Source organism: Arachis hypogaea, chromosome 16 (assembly GCF_003086295.3).
Source record: "Arachis hypogaea cultivar Tifrunner chromosome 16, arahy.Tifrunner.gnm2.J5K5, whole genome shotgun sequence".
NCBI lineage: Eukaryota > Viridiplantae > Streptophyta > Magnoliopsida > Fabales > Fabaceae > Arachis > Arachis hypogaea.
In genome coordinates, this window is record NC_092051.1 from 24,221,415 (window position 1) to 24,239,576 (window position 18,162).

Consider the following 18,162-nt stretch of genomic DNA (forward strand, 5'->3'; position numbering starts at 1 on the left):
TCCTGCCATTAAGAATCTGTTAACGAAATTGACGACGGGACAAAATTGAGACGATTTTGAAACGTTAGAAACTTAAATATGACGAAAACATTGGGGACAAAAATGATACATAGAAATAAATTTTAATTTTATCCTTTACTAATATCAATCTTTTACAATACATAGTTATTCAATTATTTTTTAATCATATTTAAATAAAATATACTTAATCACATTACTTTGATTCTAAATAAATTTTCTTAAAGATTTTTACTCATCATGAAATGTTTGTAAAATGACTAGAATTACATTACTTTATTGTATATGTATCATTTTTTTCTCCACAAGTTTATGTACTAGTCGTTCTACAAACATTTTATGATGAGTAAAAATTTTTAAGAGTAAAATTATAAAAAAAATAAATTTATTTAGAATAAAATTAATGTGATTAAGTGTAATTTACTTAGATGTGATTGAAAAATAATTGAATAACTATGTACCTTAAAAATTTAATATTATTGAAAAATAAAATTAAAATTTATTTCTATGTATCGTTTTTGTCCCCAACGTGTTCGTCCTATTTAAGTCCCTAACGTTTCAAAATCGTCTCAATTTTGTCCCGCCGTCAATTCCGTTAACAGATTCCTAACAACAGGTGTAAGACCCGGTTAATTAACGGCTAATTAACCCATATATGAGAATTTATTCTAGAAAGCCAAAAATGATATTTTTATGGCTAAATGTGATAGAGGAATTTGAGACGAGAATTTCGGTACCAATTTTATAGAAATCGGACCAAGATTGGACCGAACGGGCCAAACCGGGCCAACCGGACCTAAAGTGGGCCCTTGGCCCAACTAAACTAAACCAAAACCCTAGTTTTCAGCACTCTCTCTCCTCACTTGACACACTCAAACACGCTGAAATTGGTATGGAGGGGGGAAGAACACTCTCTCAAGTTCTATCTCTCACTTGATCTTTAAACCACCATAACTTTTGATATAGAGCTCCGATTGCCGCACCGTTTGCGGCCACGCGTTCACCGCGGAGAGCTCTACAAAACCCATACAATCAATCTTGAGGTAAGCCACGTTTTTCTCTTCGAATTTCCAGCCTTGATTTCGAGTTTCATGAGCAAAAATGTTGAGATTTTGGGCTCTTTGATGTTATAGGACCCAACTCTCTTGAAGGAGAAGGTTAATCTTGTCTCCTTGGACCTTGGGTGTGGTAAGATTATCAACCCTAGTGTAATTTGTTGTTCTATGATGTTTGGGTATTGAGATGTTGTGTATGGATATGATGATTGTGGCTTAGGTTGTGTATATGTGAATATTGGAGCTTGATTGGTGATTTTGGAAAGCTTGGGAGAGGGTTTTGTGTGATAAAATCTATTCTTGGAGGTGTTGAGACCTTGAGAGCTTGTGGACAAGTGGTTTGGAAGTGCTCCGGTTGAGCGTGGGAAATCGGCTAAGGTATGGTTTCGGTTTCCCGTATCTAATATGTAATGTGGTAGGAAATACTTAGGCTAGAGGCCCTAAGATAGGCATTGAATTGTTGGTGTTGTTGAATGGTTGAGATATATGATGTGTTCATATATGTGATTATGAATATTGATGCCTTGATTGCGTGATATATGAGAAATGCATGTTGTGATATATGCTTGATGGATGATTGAGGTTGAATTGATGGGTGGTACCATGTTGATGGTGAGTATGATATTGATCATGTATAATGATGGTTGATTGGAAATGGTATTATTGGAAATTGGGATGAGGAAGGATGTATGACATGATATTGTGTTTGTCCTTTAGCCATTTGATTGAGAAGTGTTAAAATGGTTGGATGTGGTTTTGGAAATTTTGGTAAAGTGTCAATGTGTGAGTTGAGGATGGCTTGTTGTTGATTTTGGTACATTTTGAATGATTTCAAAGAAAAGGGTTGAAATTGGCATGTTTTGATTGATTTTGAAAAGAGTTGAAAGTGGCTTGTTTTGAAAATGGCACTTTGTGGTTTTGTATGAAAACATGGTTTTTGGGCATACTTTGACGGGACATAACCTGGACTACGGATCTCTGATTTGTGCCAAATTTATTTAGAAATGAAATTGGATCCGGGATGTCCATGCCGTTCGAAGAACGGGTAAAAAATGATTTAAAATGAGAGAGTTATGACCGTCGGAAGATTGGGGGTTGAATCTGTGAATTCTGCAGCTTTTAACTTAGAAAAATTTTAGCAGAATAACCCTCCGCGCGTAGGCGCACTTGGCGCGTGCACGCCATTCTTCCAGGAAGCACCATCCACGAGTGCGCGTGGTGTGCGCGGGAGCGTCGATGCGCTGCGCCATATGCCCAGCTATTTTCCAGAGAGTTGTGCCAGAATTGTGCCAGTTTTGTGCCTGGGCACAAGAGCACCCACGCGTACGCGTGGCTGACGCTTGCGCGCCGTTTGGATATTTTTCAACCCGCGCGTATGACGCTTGCGCGTCGATGAGTTTTTGGCCATCCGCGCGTGCGCGTGGAGTGCGCGTACACGTGGCCCTGTTTTCATCCCAAAGTTGATTTTTGAGTTTTAAAAACCAAATTTCATACTTCTAAGCCTCCGATCTCACCACTTATGTCTTGAATCATTATGATATGCCTAGCATGAGAAAAAGGGCTAGTGAATGTGGTAACTTGCGAGTGAAGCAAGGGAAAATGGATGATCATTGAGGATCAAAGATGATTATGTGAGATGCGGTGGAAGTGCTTGTTATGCCATGGGCCGAAGGGCCGTGATTGTTAATGAATTGGCTGGTTATGGATTTAACCGTGAGCCAGATGGCTAGATTATTGTCGTGTTATGGCAGAGCCATGATTATGGCTAAGTATAAATGCATATATGCTGTTGAATGAATTGTGAATGTTTGCACTTCCACCATCAGAGATGAGGGTTTCCCTGGGAGGAAGCAGTGGCTAGCCACCACGTGCTCCAGGTTGAGACTCGAAGCTCTTTTGACCCTATGTCGTAAGTGTGGCCGGGCACTGTGAAAGGCCCGGATGAGCTCGCCCCCGTAAATATTCACCAGTGAAGGTGATGGATATGGATCATGATTATGAACAAGTTTATGATGAGTATAACTCGAGTTGGGGATGCGCGACAGAGGGACAGTCCAATGGTTAGCTACCAGGACTTGTCGGGTTGGCTCTATAACCGACAGATGATATCATCAGCCACTAGGGACAGGCATGCATCATAAGCATACTACATGAATTGTTTGAGATTGCCTATTTGACTGCATATTACTTGCTAATTGTCTAAATGCCTTATCTGTTCCTATTTGTAAATCTCTTGTCTGATATAACTGTGTTTGCTATATTATACTCCTGCTGGTGGTTGGGAGGTCTGAAGGAATTGGAAAGGAAAGTATTAGTTAGACTGAAGAATCTTTAGTCAGTTGCTACTTACGGTTTAGCTTGTTTATAAGCTTTGATATTATCTGGAGGAAGTTCTAGGATTGCCTTCGGCTTTCCTCTATTATTATGTATTATATATGTGGAAGCTGTTACCGTGCTGGGGACCTCTGGTTCTCACCCATGCGGATTTTGTGGTTTTCAGATGCAGGACGCGAGGCTTCTCGTTAAGGCATGCTGGAGACTTCTGGATTAGCGAAGATCCTTTGTTCTTGGGACTCCGTCTTGGTTTATATATTTTGTTTAGATACTTTTATCTCCATTAAATAATACAAACTGTGATGACTCCTTCTAGAGGGGATTTTGGAGAATAGATTTCTGTATTTGTGTCCCTTTGGGTTTCCTTTGGGGTTTTCCTTATTTTATTATATGTATATATTGCTATGCTCGGACCGGTTATCTTCGCAGCCGGATTTTGAGTCTTGATATTCCCGTTTTTGACACTCTTTGTATATATATGATCTTGCGCTAGCTTATCCTTTGCTCGTTACGTTATCGATCGGAGTGTTGCGCTTTCGAGTTACGGTTTTTGTTTACCCCTTTTTCTACAAAGGCTCCTAGTTATAATCAATTATTCATACTACTATACGTACTAAATTTTTGTTTTAGAGGTCGTAATACCTTGCCATCTCTGAATTATGACTTAAGCATAAGACTCTGTATGGTAGGGTGTTACAACAGGACAATGTTGAGTCAATTTTGAAACGTTAAGGACTTAAATAGGACGATTCAAATGTTAGGGACAACTTTAAAACTTACCCCAAATGTTGGGGATAAAAATGATACTTTATTCAAACAAAAAATCCTTTTCAACTATTGATCTTTAGCTCTGTAAAACTGGTTATTCTCTCCGTGAATGATCTTTCTCTTGAGTTAATGGAACAAACTTACGTGGTATGTTGATAAATTTATCTGTTAAGTGCCAACTAAGATTGACAAATTTTTTTATTAAAAACTTGTTTTTTGGATAATTATCAAAAACGATTTAAGATTTTTTTTTCTATTTTTTGTTATCTTTTTTATATATATTAGCTAAATCTACTGTATAAGAATTAAAAAATATTCATAATTTTTTATTTTTTTATTTTGCTTATATAAATTGAATAGAGGATATACATATTAATAAGAATGATCGTTGTTAATCATCATTGTTATTAATTTTATCTATTTGTTATTAATAATCTCAAAATATTAAACTTTGGATCTTTGATGTTATATCTACTTGGTTAGTTGACATAAATATATTCTCATTTGTTATATCTATTTTAGATAAAATATTGTGCCAATTTTTTTATTATCTATTATAAAATAGAATATGTATTTTTAATAATAATAATAATAATAATAATAATAATAATAATAATAATAATAATAATAATGATTTTATATGAATTATAATGGTTAATTTAAATTGAATACACCTAAGAGTTAATATAGTCTTAATAATATAATATTTTAACAACTTTTTTAAGTAATAGTAAAAAAAACTAAAAAATATATCATCTATTTAATTTCTATAAATAGAAAAGAATTATTAATATTTTTTAATTTTGCACAATAAATTTAGTCAATAAATATAAAAAAGGTAATGAAAAATAGAGAAAAATCTTAAATATCATGATAATTATTTTTAAAAGACAACAAGACATCTAATAAAGAAAATTATCAATTTTAATTAGTACATAATAAATAAACTAATAGTTTAATGTATCAGATAAATTTGTTCTGTTAACTCAAATAATAATAATAATAATAATAATAATAATAATAATAATAATTGATCAATGTCATAAAAATAGATAAGAGCCGCAACAAAAAAAAATTATTGAAAACTTCATTATATTTCGGAGTAATTATTAATGATTGTTTAGACTTTTTTCTCCTTAAATAACAAAAATGTCCGCATCTCCGCCGTGGTCGATAGTCTACTACTCTAAAAGCTTAGTCAATTAGTCTAATGTGCCTTACAGTCCTTACTCTCGGTTGTAGTTTCATCTTTATCTCATCTCTTTTTTATAATGTCATTTACATATATTATGATAGGATTAGTATTGGACTAGGCTAATTAGAAAATTATACTATAAAGAGGAATATAATGTAATAATGTGAGATACGTATGATATAATTGAAAATTCTATTTTCTTTCTTTGGTCTTAATTCTAGAAATTTCTCTTCTATTCTCTCATTATCTCTAATTCTCTCTAGTTTTTGATACAAATTCGTATCATATTAATACATTAAAAATTAAGTATATCTAGATATAAATCGTACCTAAATTAATTATTTACATTCAGATTTAATAAATTTCTGAAACATTAATTTGTCTAAATAAATAGCGATTTAAAATTAGAGGGCAATTATAAACAAATGTATTTTTGTCCATACATTAAAGTGCCATTAATTAAATATGAGTTTGGTATTGTTTCTAGATATTTTCAAAAGTTGTTTATTTTCTTAATTTTTTAAAGACTGTTACCTTTAAAAAGTTGGAATAATTATATTTAAGTTTAATTTTGATATAAAAATTATTTTTTAAAAATTTCTATGTTTAATTTTAAAATCAAACGAAATACAAGAACATAAATACTTTAACAAAAATATTATGTATATATTAAAAATTAATCACTAATAAATTATTATTTATTTGTATAAAAATATATATTATTTAATTTATTTTTAATATATATTTTATATTTTAAAATTAATTTTTTAATAATAAATTTGAAATATCAACTAAAAACTTTTACAAAAGTAGAAACATTCCTCTAATAAGAATTAAATTGTCCTAGCCCATGCTAAAAATGCACATCGTACACATTTTTTTGAAATCGAAGAACTAACTATTTAATCATTTAAATATTTTTTATCTAAGTTTATCTAAGTAGGTCTAACACTAACAAAAATCACTCTCATTAAAAGAACATGATTACACGCGCATCTTCTTCTTCTTCTTCTCACACTCGTTTACGTATGGAGCGTTGATAATCGGATTTTTTGACGGTTTAGAATTTTACTAATGAAAGCTCGTTGCAAGTATAGTTTCTAAACTAACAATTATCCTTTCATACAAAAGATTGTTTGTCACAAGTACAAACCACTAAATTTATAAACCGAAGTATTGAACCTCGGGTCGTTCTCCCTAGGAATTGCAATAAAGTGTCTTGTTATTGGTTATATATGAGGTATGTTTTGGGGTTTTTGGGATAAGAGACATGAAATGTAAATGGCAAGGAAGTAAACTAATAGCTACAAAGGTCTTGGCAAAGTTTGGTGGTCAAGGATCTCTATCCCTATCACTAACCACAACATGAGAATTGACAAGGATCAATCCCACTAAGTCATCCCCTAACTAATAGTAAAGGAAAGTCAAGTGAACTATAACAATCCAAGTCCATAAGTCCTAGCTCTCCACCAATTCAATTAGTGAGACCTAGAGTTAATGGCTCCCAATCATCAATTACTTGGACATTAGTAACTCAAGAGTTCCTAAGTTACCTTCCCAAGCCAAGAGCATAAAATTCTACTCTAACATCCTTCCAAGCATTTCATCAAACACTTGGAAGGCATAAAAGGAAAGCATAGTAAAATTGCAAGGAAAGTAAATCTACACTACTCAATTTCAAGGAATTAAACAACAACAAATCAAATGAACAATAAAGGAACATGAAAATATAAATTGCATTAAAGAGAAATAGAAGAACAAAAGTGCATCAACATAAAAGTAGAGAATTACAAGAATTAAATGCTAAACTAGAGATAGGAGATGTAGAGGAAGAAGAAATTGCAAAGAAAAAGTAAATCAAAGCATGAAACTAACCTAGATCTAAGAAGTTCTAATCTAGATCTAACATAATCCTAATCCTAGAGAGAAGTGAGAGCTTCTCTCTCTAAAACTAACTTTTCCTCCAAAAACTAATCTAAACTAAACTAATAATGACTAGATGTCTCATTCATCTTCAATCCTTGGGTTAAACAGCATAAAAAATGAGTTGGATTGGGCCCAAAATGCACCAGAAATCGCTGGCCACGAGTTGCACTTTAGTGAGTCACGTGCAACATCGGCGCGTACACGTACAGTGTGCATGCGCATCTCTAAACGCGATGCAACTATGGAAAATTTTATATCATTTTGAAGCCCCGGATGTTAGATTTTCAACGCAACTGGAACTGCATCATTTGAACCTCTGTAGCTCAAGTTATGTTCGATTAAGTGCAAAGAGGTCGGGCTTGACAGCTTTGCGATCCTTCATTTCTTCATGAGTTCTCCATTTCTACATGCTTTTCCTTCATTCCCTCAACCCAATCCTGGCTTCTTAAATCTAAAATCACTTAACAAACATATCAAGGCATCTAATGGAATCAAGGTGAATTAAATTTAGCTATTTTAAGTCCTAAAAAGTATGTTTTCACTCTTAAGCACAATTAAAGGAGAATTTACAAAACCATGCTATTTCATTGGATACATGGGAGAAAAGTTGACAAAACCCCCTAAATTCAACACAAGATAAACCCTAAAAATGGGGTTTATCAACCTCCCCACACTTAAACCATAGCATGTCCTCATGCTAAACCAAGAAGGATAAGAGAAGGGGTATGGACATTTATTCAATGCAAATAACCTAAATGCATCTATCTATATGGATGCAACTAAATACAAAATGATTCTACCTACTTGGTTAAAATAAATCAATCCTCCAAGAGCATGTATAAACGGGTAGGGCTAAGGTCATATGACGACTCATGAATCCTACCAATTCAAGTATAAAAATAAAGTTCAAGTAGACTTGCAAGAAGAACGCTCATGAAAGCCGAGAATCAAGGAATTGAGCGTCGAACCCTCACCGGAAGTGTTTGCACTCTAGTCGCTCAAGTGTGTAAGGTCGATTCTCTCAATTCTCTCCTAATCATGCTTTCCAAGATTTATTTTTCATCTAACAATCAACATTTATTTCATGCATGCATACAACTATCATGAGGACTTTTCATAAGTTGTAATGGGGTTAGGGTCAAGGTAGGATGCATATTTGGTCAAGTGGACTTGAAATTTGAATCTTTGATTACCTTAAACTTCCCACCTAACCTATATAGCAACCTATACAATTCTAAACAAACCTAACTACCCATTCTTCACTTTTTCACATACTCATGCATTTTTTTCCTTGATCACAATACATATGCATTGATTATTATTGAGCTTCACTTGGGGCATTTTGTCCCCTTTTTATTACTTTTCTTTTCTTTTTCTTTTCTTTCTATTTTTTTTTCTTTTTCTTTTTCTTTTGTTTTTCTCATTTTTCTTTCTTTCCTTTTTGCTTTGCAATAAAATATATACAAAAGCATCAATGCATATGGTTTTACATTTATTACACATGAGCATGTACCCGATTCCCGATATTTACAACAAAAATACAAAACTACCTTTTATTCACCCAATGTCCCGAGTTTTCCCACACTTGAATGATACTCACACTCACTAGCCTAAGCTAATCAAAGATCCAAATAAATGACATTTATTGTTTTCCGCTTTAAGGCTTGTAATGTGCTAAATTAAGAACAAGTGAGTTAGTCGTAGGCTCAAATTGACTAACAATGGACGATAAGAGGTAAGGCTATTTGGGTAAGTGAGCTAATTGAAATGATGACCTCAATCATATAAGTGCATGAATACGCAAAATAATGGAAATAGAGAATCAAACAAATCAAAGATCACAATCATAGAAAGAGAATAATGCACACAAGAAGGAAAATAAGTGGTTATAAGATGTAACCACACAATTAGGCTCAAATCTCACATGCTTGTATTCTTAGCTCAAAAATCATGTTCCAAAATAAATTCTTTCAAGCAAGTTCAACCAAAAATTTTTTCTTTCAATTTGGTAGGGCGCCCTATAAACAGTTTCTTGAAAAAGGAATCATCACCCTAACCAAGTAGTCCTAATCATAAAAAGAAGTGGCAAGATATGTACAAATTCTAACTAGCATGCAACCTAACATGCAATGCAATAACTAATCTAACACTGGTGTTGAAAAAGGAAATTGTTACCCATGGAGATCGGTCAGACGACCTCCCCACACTTGAAGATTGTACCATCCTCGGTGCATGCAAAGGAGAGCAATGTGGATGGGTTGCTACAACTGATTAGCTTCTTCAAAAGGTTGTGAATATGAACTTGTTTGTTGCCCCATTTAGAAACTTTTCCTTTTTTCCCTTTTTGGTGGCCAACCTAAATGGAAAGAAAAGGAAAGAAAAATTAAGCCTATGATGAAGATATCAAAGGAAATAGAACATAGGCGGGGGCTAATGCCAAATAAGCGTATGGTTCTCTACTACATGGTAGCTACAACATGTAGATGAGAAAGCAATATAGGCAAAGGCATATCATTAAACTTGATGCAAGAGTAAAGTCAAAGCATGAATAGCATATTGAGCATCAAGGTCGAACAAGAAAGAGTGGGTCATGAGAGACAATATGAGGTCATATCAATCCACAAAGACACAAGTGTCATAAAAGATTGAGCATTGATTTAAAAGTTTCATTATCCAACAATATCAAACAAGTCAAGAGGAACCAAAATAATGCAAGAACTTCTCAACAATTGAGTAGGAATATGCAACACCATTATTAAAATGAGAAACTTAGAAAATAAAATGAAAACAAGCTATAAAAACAAAATTAAAATGTAAAGAATAGAAGTATACGAATGCAATAAACAAAAGAAAATGGAAGATGAGAAAAAAATTATTTTTTTTAAATCGACGCGGACGCGTCATGCACGCTCACGCGCCGATGCGCAGTTTGGCAGAAGGACGCGTACGCGCCAGGTGCGCGCACGCGTGGGTTAGGTTAGGCGCAGGGTACAGTGTCAGCTCAGGGTTGGCTCAACTCTCTGGAAAATGTACCAGGAGGGCAGGTGGCGCTATCGACGCGCGCGCGCACAGCGTGCATACGCGTGCATTGCGCATTTAGCTTTATGGACATGTATGCGCCAGGTGCGCGCACGCGTGGGTGGTGTTGGGCCTGGGGCTCAATGTTTGCGCAGTGCAGCGTAACTCTTGGGTTTTTGGCTGGGGGTGGAATTTTTGCATCCACGCGTGCGCGTGGATGGTGAAAAATGCTTGGGTCACGCGTACGCGCCAAGTGCGCGCACACGTGGGTTGGTGCTCTGTTTTTCAAAATTTTTCCAAGTTCTTGCACCAAACCAAGCCTTCCATACCTCCGAACAGCTACCAAAACACCCTAAAACCTTATTTAACATATTATACTACCAAATATACTCAACTAGCTAAACTAAACATAAAATCAAAACTATTCTACCAATATTTACAAAAGAGAAAAATGAAAAGAGTTTACCATGGTGGGGTGTCTCCCACCTAGCACTTTTGTTTATTGTCCTTAAGTTAGACTTATGGGGAGTTCCTCATCAAGGTGGCTTGCGCTTGAAGCTATCTTTGAACATCCATCAATGCTTGAATCTCCAATAAGCTCCATTCTTCAAATTCAATATCTTCAAGACTTTATGGAGTTCCGCACAAGCTACGAGCTCCCAAAGGCGATCCTCATGTATTCCCGGATCACATATCTTGTTTTCACACCCATCCTCGAATTGATCATCATTGGTCCATCCGGGTGGCAAGTAAGGTGAATTCTCAAGAAAGTGACCAACAATCCTCCTAGACCCATCTAGTTAAGCTCTATTCCAACCTTTATATTCCACCTTTGATATATCAACCAAAATGAGCCTTGATTTGCAACGCCAACCATAAAACCTCTTCCACTTACGCTTCATCCCACAAAGTTCCCTAAGTTGGTCATCCGTTTCAAGCAAACCATACTCAAGTGGGACAATAAAGCTAATAGAGATAAATTTTACCCACTCGAATGAATGAGTGGATGGCAACCTAGGCAAAGAGGCTTCTAAGGGTCTTGACAAAGCGTATTCCACTCCCATCCTTCTCTTTCTAAGGACTTCCACCTCTTCACGAGTTTTCTCAAATGTAATCCTTTGTTCAAAAATTCTATCTAAGCCTTTTCCCTTACTCAAATCATAAATAGGAGGATGAGAGAGATTTACCTCCACAACGCTTTCAAATCCATCGGGAGAAGGTTCTTCATGTTCAAAGGATTCTTCACCTCTAAGACTTGATGCTTGATCTTCATTGCCAAGGGAACTCAATTCTTACTCTATCCCATCCAATTCTTCATAAGGGATATGCCTTGGGGTTGTGCACATTCTTCTTTAGCATCAAGTTCAATCGTCTTGGAGGGGTTTTCTTCAATTCTATGTTCCCATGGAGGCTCCGCATCTCCTAAGTCTTCAACCACTTCTTCCTTGTCTTCAACAATTATAGCTTCCTCCAATTGTTCCAAAATAAAGCAACACCCTCATTCTCCACCAATCTCTCCTTCATGTTATGCTCTTCATTAGGTTCTCCACATGTAGCCATGGGAGTTCCTTGAGTGTTCAAGCATTGGGATGCTAACCGGTTTACCACCTCGTCCAAGGCGGCCGTGAATTGTTGCACATCCCTTTTCATCTCCTCTTGTCCTTGAACAAGAACATCAAGGATGTCATCAATTGGAGGTTGGGGTGGATGGAAAAGTTCATGATCTTGGGGGAAGGGGTCATAGTAGGAAGGTGGTTCTTCTTGGTAGAGTTGTGGTGGTTCAATAATTTTCACTCTTTCCACTCGTTGCACAGCACGCTCCATGGTCGCTTGAAGTTGATCCAATGTTTTCTTGAGACGATCCCTTGACTCTCCTCTTGGATATCATAAGTAGGATCATATGGCTCTTAGATCGATGGACATGAGTATTCTTCCATGGGAGGTTGTGGTGGGAAGTAGAGTTCATCTTGTGGTTGAAAATTTTCATACATTGGAGGTGGTTCATCTTGGTAATAATATGGAGGGGATGGTTCTTGAAAATATTGATGTTGGAATGGTGGTGGCTCTATATGTGGTTCATATGGCTCAAAAGGTTGTTGGAATGGTGGATATGGATTAGGGTCATATGAAGGTGGTTGGTAAAAAGGGGCTTGTGAGTATGGTTGAGGGTTATGTTGTGGATATAGTTCATAGGCATATGGTGGTGGTTCTTGAAAGTTACAAAGAGATTCACCATAGCCATTGGATTGATATGCATCATAGAATGGCTCTTGTTCATAGTGTATTGGTGGAGGTTGTTGCCATGAAGATTGATCATATGCATATGGCTCCTCCCACTTTTGATTGTCCCATCCTTGATACACATCCTCATTGAAGCTCTCATTTCCTACAACATAGTTAGAACCAAACTCATAGCCAAAGTGAGAATTCATAATGGAAAGAGAAAATAGAAACAAAAGCTAACAAGAAATAATGAAACAAAGTCCTAAAATTAGCAAAAACTTAACAAGCAATCCAAAAATCAAGCTATTCATAATATTCACATATATACAATTACCAATAACACAACACCATTGCAATTCCCCGGCAACGGCGCCATTTTGATGATCGGATTTTTTGACGGTTTAGAATTTTACTAATGAAAGCTCGTTGCAAGTATAGTTTCTAAACCAACAATTATCCTTTCATACAAAAGATTGTTTGTCACAAGTACAAACTCCTAAATTTATAAACCGAAGTATTGAATCTCGGGACGTTCTCCCTAGGAATTGCAATAAAGTGTCTTGTTATTGGTTATGAGGTATGTTTTGGGGTTTTTGGGATAAGAGACATGAAATGTAAATGGCAAGGAAGTAAACTAATAGCTACAAAGGTCTTGGCAAAGTTTGGTGGTCAAGGATCTCTATCCCTATCACTAACCACAACATGAGAATTGGCAAGGATCAATCCCACTAAGTCATCCCCTAACTAATAGTAAAGGAAAGTCAAATGAGCTATACCAATCTAAGTCCATAAGTCCTATCTCTCCACCAATTCAATTAGTGAGACCTAGAGTTAATGGCTCCCAATCATTAATTACTTGGACATTAGTAACTCAAGAATAAAAGAAAAGCATAAAAGAAAAGCATAGTAAAATTGTAAGGAAAGTAAATCTACACTACTCAATTGCAAGGAATTAAACAACAACAAATCAAATGAACAATAAAGGAACATGAAAACATAAATTGCATTAAAGAGAAATAGAAGAACAAAGGTGCATCAACATAAAAGCAGAGAATTACAAGAATTAAATGCTAAACTAGAGAGAGGAGATGTAAAAGAAGAACAAATTGCAAAGGAAAAGTAAATCAAAGCATGAAATTAACCTAGATCTAAGAAATTATAATCTAGATCTAACCTAATCCTAATCCTAGAGAGAAGTGAGAGCTTCTCTCTCTAAAACTAATTTTTCCTCCAAAAACTAATCTAAACTAAACTAATAATGACTAGATGTCTCATTCCTCCTCAATCCTTGGGTTAAATAGCATCAGAAATGAGTTGGATTGGGCCCAAAATGCACCAGAAATCGCTGGCCACGAGTTGCACTTTAGTGAGTCATGTGCAACATCGGCGCGTACGCGTACAGTGCGCGTGCGCATCCCTAAATGCAATGAAACTATGGCAAATTTTATATCATTTTGAATTCCCGGATGTTAGCTTTCCAACGCAACTAGGACCGCGTCATTTGAACCTCTGTAACTCAAGTTATGATCGATTAAGTGCAAAGAGGTCGGGCTTGACAGCTTTGCGATTCCTTCATTTCTTCATGAGTTCTCCATTTCTACATGCTTTTCCTTCATTCCCTCAACCCAATCCTTGCCTCCTAAATCTGAAATCACTTAACAAACATATCAAGGCATCTAATGGAATCAAGGTGAATTAAATTTAGCTATTTTTAAGTCCTAAAAAGCATGTTTTCACTCTTAAGCACAATTAAAGGAGAATTTACAAAACCATGCTATTTCATTGGATACATGGGAGAAAAGTTGACAAAACCCCCTAAATTCAACACAAGATAAACCCTAAAAATGGGTTTATTAAGCGTCTTCTTCTTCGCCTTCTTATTCACGTTCCTCCTCCTCCTCCTCCTCCTTTTCCTCCTTCTTTTTTGCGTTCCTTCTTCTTTCTTTTGTTGTTGTTACTGTTATATTTTTTTTCTTTCTTTTCCTCTTTGTCTCCCTGATGAAGAAATAGTAGAAGGTGAGGAAGAAGAGTTTTAAATTGTGCAGAACAGAAATGAACCGAAATTATATTCAGAATGAACCGAAATTATATTCAAAATGAACCGAAAGTTAAATTCAGAATATAAACTCGTTTCAAAACAAGCACAGACTAAATGCACTTTATTTAAATCCAGAAGAAATCAAAATTACTTAATGATTGTAACATACAAACTTAATTCAAAAACAAACAGAAAAACAAATTTGAATCATGAACAAAAACACATCCAAATCCATTAAGTGATTTTGCAAAACTATGTATTTCTTCTTCTTTATTTGATTCTATGAAAATAAGAAAAGAACATGATGAGAAGTTTTGAGGAACTTTTTCTTCTTGTTTCTTTTTTTTGTTTGATTTTTTTCTCTTTTTCTTGGTTTTATTATTCTCAAGATAGTGAAACAAGAAAAATCATAACAAAATAATTCACTCGGAAATGAATCAAAATTATATTCAGAATAAACATAAAATTAAATTTATAATGTAAACTCGTTTCAAAACAAGTATAGAACAAATGCACCTTATTTAAATCCAGAATAAACCGAAATTACTTAATGAATACGACACACAAACTTAATTCAAAAACAAACACACAAACAAAATTGAATTATGAACAAAAACACATCCAAATCCATCAAATGATTTTGCACCATTATGTGTTTCTTCTTCTTTGTTTGATTAGATGAACAAAACAAGAAAAAGAACATGATGTGAAGTTTTGAAGAATTTTTTTTCTTATTTCTTCTTTTTTTTATTTTTCTTCTCTTTTTCTTTGTTTTATTCCTCTCAAGAGTCAAGATAGTGAAACAAGAAGAATTATAACAAAATAATTCACTCAGAAATGAAACGAAATTATATTTAGAAATGAACCAAAAATTATATTCAAAATGTAAACTCGTTTTAAAATAAGTACAGACCAAGTGCATCTTATTTAAATTCAGGATGAATCGAAATTATTTAACGATTGCAACACACAAACTCAATTCGAAACAAGCACACGAACAAAAGTTGAATCATGAACAAAAAATGAGAAAAGAAGAAGAAAGAGGAGGAGAAAGAAGAGGAAGAGGAGGAAGGGGGTGGTGGTGACGACAATAACAAAAGTGAAAAATAATTAAAAAAAAAAAGAGGAAAAGAAGAATACGTAACTCTCAAAGGTGAAGAAGAAGAAGAATAGTGAAGAAGAAGAAGAAGAACGTATGCGTCAATTTAAAAGAAGATGCATGGGGAGAGGAAAAAACAACAAAATGAAGTGCGTGACTCTAAATTATTTGGATAAATTTGGGAGTTAAGCCTTCAAAGTGGTCTCTGAAGTTGCACTCGAGCCTTATAGTAGTCCCTAAACTTAAAAGTTACCCATATTCATCCCTAAAGTTGCACTCTGGGACTCATACTCGTCCTTCTGGCACATTCCGTCCATATGGCGCTACCGGAAAGCTGAGTTGGCCTACTTCGTGACACGTTGGCAAAGAAACGGCTAGCTGACATGGCAGAGTAAACTTTTTTTATTCAATTTGGTCCCTCAATTCAAGTTAAAAACCCTAATTCCTAATTTTGAAGAACCATCTCCACAGTGCTCACACTCTTCTCTTCTCTTCGATTTTCTTCTCTTTTCTTCTCCAACTTCAAAGCCAGACAGTTATGACCAGTGCGAGCAACGTAGCTGGGAGCTCGAACAACCCACGATGGACACTTCCATGCTTAATAGCTGCCTCATTCTCTCCAGTAGCGATGTATTAAGACAATCATTTAAAGAGGATGAGCATATCCGATCCTTACTACATTCAAGCAAGGTTTTACTAGGCCCAACGGAGTCCTTAGGGGCAAGCCTTCAGAGGGGACTACAGATAATTGACTCTCACCAGCGAAATTCCGCACTAAGCAAATCTTCAGCTTCATTCTCTTTTGAGTGTTTAACCCCTTGTCAAGAAATTGATAAGGGTAAGAGGTTTTCTATTGATGAAGGGTCTACAAATTTGCTTTGTGAATCTTGCCGTAGAAAAATATCCAATGTAGAATCCAAGGAAGCACATATTGACAAAGTTGAAGTAGACAAAGTTCAAAAAGTATGTCTGGACTTTAATACTTTTATAATGTTCTTCAATTAGTAGTCTTTTGAGCTCACTTATCTTTATTTCCTTTCTTCAAGGATCTGGAAAATGAAATGGCAAAAGCCACCATGAGGGAGAAGGAGCTAGAGAATGTTTACAAGGAGCAAGCAGCTAGGATTGAGGAACTAAATCAATTGGTATCTGGATAATTGACCCTTACCGAATAATTATTTATGTCATTTTGAGTTTACATCACTAATAATTGGAATATTTTCAGGTTGAGAAATTGAGATGAGAAAAAGGATTAAACTTCGTTATTGTGAATGGTCAAGATAGCATCAAGGAGACAGGAAAGGGAGAAGACTATAACTTGCTTGGAGGTGAAGACGAGGTATACTAGTGTAGTCTTGTAGTTTACAATATAAAGTTGGATAAATCCATTTCAAGAACCTTTTTTTATTTACATTTGTTCATCTTGTTTGTAGCTTCCAAGGAGCACTTCCCCAGACATCAATTTACCAGAAATTTTGGAGAAAAATGTGAAATCAAAGAAGTTCAAGTCCAGGAAGAATTAACTCAAAGAGACAGCTCTTTCGATGCTAATGAGAAAGAAGAACTTCTTAAGGAAATCTATAGCCTAAGAAGCAAGCTGCAATTAGGTAGTGACATAGCAGTTAAAAGGTCCACCGACAAACTGAGATCTTCATTGAAATCTATTCAACTGAGAAAATGTGGCATATTTTCTCAAGGTAGTGGTGGTGAAGCGCTGGAGAAGGAAAGAGAAAGATGGACTGAAATGGAAAGTGAATGGATTTGTCTTACAGATGAGCTAGGAGTTGATCTAGAGAAGAACCAATAGCGAGCAGAGAGAGTGGAGTTGGAACTGAGGTTAGAGAAGAAGTGTACCGAAGAATTAGATGATGTGCTAAAAAGATAAGTTCTTGGACATACTAGAATGCTAGAACATTATGTTGAGCTACAAGAGAAATATAATGATTTGGTTGCAAAGCACAATACTATAATGGAAGGCATAACCAAGGTGAAGAAGGCTACAGCAAAGACTAGAAAGAAGGGTCATGCTCGCTTCGCCGAGTCTCTTGCAGCTGAACTTTCTGCATTGAGGGTGGAGCGAGAAAGGGAAGCTAAATTCTTGAAAAAGGAGAATATGAGTCTCAAGATTCAACTTCGAGACACTGCAGAAGCTGTTCATGCAGCTGGAGAACTACTTGTTAGACTCAGAGAAGCCGAGCATGCAGCCTCTATTGCTGAGGTAAGAATAATATGAACACTACATAGCATAGGATAAGTAATTTAAGGATATGAACACAACATAGCATAGGACTTTTGGAATCGTTTCATATGATTATTTCAAGAGGCAGCTATTAAGCATGGGGGTGTCCATCGTGGGTTGTTCGAGCTCCCAACTACGATGCTTGCGCTGGTCATAACCGTCTGGTTTTGAAGTTGGAGAAGACAAGAGAAGAAAACCGAAGAGAAGAGAAGAGAAGAGTGTGAGCACTGTGGAGATGGTTCTTTAAAA

At 35.5% G+C, this 18,162-nt stretch overlaps 1 pseudogene; it reads left to right on the top strand.

Moving 5' to 3' along the window:
* Nucleotides 1-16,256: 16,256 nt before the first annotated feature.
* LOC112756876 (kinesin-like protein KIN-12F) lies at nucleotides 16,257-18,084 on the top strand (annotated as a pseudogene).
* The last annotated feature ends 78 nt before the right edge of the window (nucleotides 18,085-18,162 follow it).